The 4686-nt window shown below is 45.6% G+C and overlaps 1 pseudogene; it reads left to right on the forward strand.

The window, feature by feature from the left end:
• Positions 1 to 210: 210 nt before the first annotated feature.
• Positions 211 to 448, forward strand: Coa6-ps1 (cytochrome c oxidase assembly factor 6, pseudogene 1; annotated as a pseudogene).
• Positions 449 to 4686: the final 4238 nt, after the last annotated feature.

A 4686-nucleotide genomic window follows, 5' to 3' on the forward strand; every position in this document is an offset into this window, starting at 1 on the left:
TATCTGAAGATGACACATTTGTGATGCATGAAGCCACTGAATTGCTGGTACTTTGTTATAGCGTCTTAAGAAGTGTACATAGGGTTTCGCTGTGCAGTTAGTGGACCCACAGGGTGACACTGCAGCACAGGGACCACAGTCCGAACCACGCTCCTACTGGGCCGATCCCCGGTCGCATGTCACGTGGTTTCCCGCGTGACCCCTGCAGGAATGGCAGCCCCATCCATGAAGAAAAAGCAGGCACACTGGGGCCCGCGCGCGACCTGTACTGGCGCTGCCTCCACAATGCGGAGGACGCGGCTGGGTGCCAGAAGCTGAGGAGCTTGTTCGAGGCCAGCTGCCCCCAGAAGTGGATAAAATATTTTGACAAAAAAGAGACTACTTAAAATTCAAGGAAAAATTTGAAGCAGAAGGATTCCAGTCTTCACCATCGACTGAATATTTCTAGACTTTCTTCGAACTTTCACACAAGTAGAAATTATTCCTCTGGACTTTGAGAAATGATTCCCAGACAAAAGCAGCTTGAATCACAGTGCACATCAGCTCCTGTTCTCTGTAAACAACAGTTACTAAAATAGTGGAAAAGAAAACAGATCTCATCATTCAAACTGTGAAGGACTGCTTTAATTTAGTGAGGGATCCATTTTAAGAAAAAGCATGAAATTATTATATAAAAAGTTTATTATAAAAAAAGAATCGGTTGGGGATTTAACTCAGCGGTAGAGCACTTGCCTAACAAGCGCAAGGCCCTGGGTTCAGTCCCCAGCTCTGAAAAAAAGGAAAAAAAAAGAATCATACATGGTAAAGGGCAGAAGATTTATGCAATCAAAAGAAACCTGTGATGGGGGCCTTGCCTTTAATCCCAGCACTCAGGAGGCTGAGGCAGGTGGATCTCTGAGTTCGAGCCCAGCCTGCTCTACGAAGTGAGTTCCAGGACAGTCAGGGTTACAAGGAGAAACCTTGTCTAGAGAAGGAAAAAAAAAGCGTATATAGGAGTTGATGGCTGAGGGTCAGTCTTGGTGGAGGACCACTTGCCTGGTATGGGGTCTTCATTAGGGTTTCCACAGCCGTGAACAGAGACCATGACCAAGGCAAGTCTTATAAAGGACAACACTTCATTGGGGCTGGCGTCCAGGTTCAGAGGTTCAGTCCCGAATCATCATGTATCCAGGCAGGCATGGTGGTGGAGGAACTGAGAGTTCCACATCTTCATCCAAGGAAGCCAGGAGCAGGCTGTCCTCAGGCAGCTAAGGTCTGAAAGCCCACCCCCAAAATGACACACCTCCTCCAACAAGGCCGAACCTCCTAATATGTATGTATGTATGTATGTATGTATGTATGTACATATGTATTATGTATGTATTGGGCCAAGTATATTCAAACCATCACATATGGGTTCATTGCCCAGTATCAGACAAGCTGTATAGAAAAAGTAATTAATCCTCAGAACACGATGCTCAGGTCTGGTCTGCAGCACATCCGCTTGGGTGTTTTTGCCACCTTGTATCAACGCACAGACTTGTCTATCTAATCATTCACACTGTCCCAGGTAGCACTGACAGAGTTGGTTTGCAAGTTCACACTAGGATGGGCTTGGGCGCTGTAGGTCCAGATTTGTGCGTTTAGTATGACAACAGTTGCTCGTTTACACTGTAACCTTTAAATATCCTTGGCACATCACTCAGATAACATCAAATATTTAGCTGGTTCAACATATGCCTGCTCTTAGGAGCAACAACCTCAACGTCTAGTAACATCTCATTGAGAACTCTGGTTAATCCTTAACCACACAAACGCAAAGGAGACAGGTCCAGTTCTCTTACATAAGGACCAGTTCTCAAAAGGGGCATTTGGTCTGTCGCTCTGTATTATAATACTAAATTCTGTAGCTAAAGGCATAGGCCTAGGAGTGATTTCTCATGTTTACAAGCTTTTGCTGTGCAAACCTTGTCCCTTGATTTCCAACTATTGGTTAAATAAAATTGTCTGTAGCCAATTACTGGGGGAGATTAGAGGTAGGTGGGTTTGGAGTGACCTGATTGGAGGAGGAGAGACCAGGGGAGAAGAAGGAAGAACAGGAGGAGAGAAGAAGTGGTCATGAGGGGAACGGAACCATGAGCACTTGGCCAGGAGAAACAGCAAGTATCTGGGGTACACCGCTGGGGAGGCAGCCAGGCCTGCAGTTGGAAGAGTAGGTTAGGGGTTAAGCCCCCACCCCAGTAATTATCAAAGCCAAATAAAATAGCCATAGTCTATTAAGCTAGTCAGGAATAAGCTTAAAGTGGTTCTACTACACTGTCCCTCAGCAGCAGTTGTCACTATCTGAAGGCTTGAGACTTATTTTTTTCAGTCACACTGGATATGGGAATAAACCACTGGCAGTTACATGGGCAGAGCTCAGGGAGGCTGCCAAGTGTCCCCATAGCACAGAGGATAACCCACGACAAAAAGTGATCTGACCCAGAAGCCGGCAATGTGGAGACTGAGAGCGCCGCTCTAAATGGATCTCTTGCAGATGTTTTGAAAGTTTTATTTTATCCAGGGATATATGTTTGTTTGAGACAGGGTCTCAGTGTATAGCCCAGGCTGGCCTTGAACTCACAGAGATCCCCCTGCCTCTGCTTCTTAAGCTCTGGAGCAATTTGAAGTTTTTTTTTTTTAAAAAAAAATATGTATTTTATCTAAAAGTGTGTATGTGTCTAGAGGTATGTACTTGTGTGTGCAGAGGCCCACAAAAGCCAGAGGCATTGGATACCCCTGGAGCTAGAGTTATAAGTATTTGTGAGACACTTGATTTTCACTCTAGGTACCGAGCTCAGGTCTTCTGCAAGAGCAGTATGTGTCCTAACCACAGAACCGTATCACCAGCACCTTGCTAAATAGACTGATCCTCTTGCTAGGAAGTCTGATCCTGGTGGCATTCCAGGTGGGCACCACCACATCTGGCTCCAATGATTTTAAACATCTGGCTTGGCAATGCTCACACAGATCTCCCATAGACACGCCTCAGAGATCTGACTGACTGACCATTCTTCCTGTCATGGATGGACGCTTTGCAGTTCTGCCCTGAGCAGCCTCTGCTACATTCACGCTGTCCCCACAGCTACTCTGAGGTAGCTGTGCTAGTTGGGATTTCAACACCATAACAGAATCCGCATCGGCGAGGGAGATGTGGTGAGTGAACCTGTAGGAACTGGCTCTCATCATTATAGAGGCTCTGGAGTCCCAAACTAGGCTGTCCAAAGGCTGCAGAAATAGGAAACACAGTAACAAGGCTCCATCCACCACCGATTTTTATTTGGACATTTTTGCTTTTGCGTATGTGTGCAAAAATGTATGTCTGTGTGCACTTGTGTACCTGTGCATCGAGTGTGGAGGCCAAGGTTCACCTCAGGTGTCATTCCGCAGGAAGAGGGCAAGCTCCAGGAGCAAACAGTTTCCCAGAGGACCCTTCCCTTCCTTGTTTTTAAGACAATATCTCGATCTTAGCCAAGGCTGATCTAGAACCCATAGCGACCCAGGTGCTGAGATACCTGGCTTGTCTGGCTTTCCTCTCCCCCAGCCCACTAAAAAAGCAATTAAGTTATCCTCTGTGCTATGGGGACACTCGGCAACCTCCCTGAGCTCTGCCCATGTAACTGCCAATGGTTTACTCCCATATCCAGTGTGACTGAAACAATTCTTATGCTGCACACTTACTGTTGAACATTTATGTTGCTCTTGCAAAGTACCAAGTTAGGTCAGCAGCAAGACTCCCCACAGTGCTGCTGATCCAACGAGGTACTCTGGAAGATAAATGATCCCGTTGATTTTCTTATACTTATAAGTGTGTGTGCGTGTGTGTGTGTGTGCGTGTGTAACATGAAAGTAAAAAGGTTACTGTGTGAAGGCAGCAAAGTTAGAGGAATGGGGAGCAAAACATGGACAAACACTGGCTTTCTTTTCTCCTGTGGAATCCAGATGTGGTCGCTATCCAGATGCGGGTGCTGTCCAGATGCGGGTGCTATCCAGATGTGGTTGCTATCCAGATGTGGTTGCTATCCAGATGTGGGTGCTATCCAGATGCGGGTGCTATCCAGATGCAGGTGCTGTCCAGATGCGGGTGCTGTCCAGATGCGGGTGCTGTCCAGATGTGGGTGCTGTTTGCTGTCACAACTAATTTTAAAATGTGCCGTCACATTTAGTTATTTATTTTTTAAATGTTTTTAAAGATTTATTTATTTATTCTATATAAGTCCACTGTAGCTGTCTTCAGACACACCAGAAGAGGGCATCGGATCCCATTTCAGATGGTTGTGAGCCACCATGTGGCTGTTGGGATTTGAACTCAAGACCTCTGGAAGAGCAGTGAGTGCTCTTAACCGCTGAGCCATCTCTCCAGCCCTAGTTATTTGTTTATTGAAAGCATAACAAGCATGAGGAGGTCAGATTTCAACTAGCAAAAATTGTTTTTTTGTTGTTGCTGTTGTTCCTCCTTCTACCTTGTGGGTTGTAGAATCGAACTCGGGTCCTCCGGCTTGGCAGCAAGCACCTTTCTTTACCTGCTTCGGTCTTCTCACCACTCACAAATAAAATTTAACACGTTTTAAGAAATTGACAATTTGATAAAAGGAAACTTAAGTATTGAATTCATTCTGTGTTCCATGAATATTTTTTTAAGGCTGTGTACCTATATTTTTTCTAGTT

The sequence above is a fragment of the Rattus norvegicus genome, chromosome 3, assembly GCF_021556685.1.
Source record: "Rattus norvegicus strain SHRSP/BbbUtx chromosome 3, alternate assembly SHRSP_T2T, whole genome shotgun sequence".
NCBI classification, from domain to species: Eukaryota; Metazoa; Chordata; class Mammalia; order Rodentia; family Muridae; genus Rattus; species Rattus norvegicus.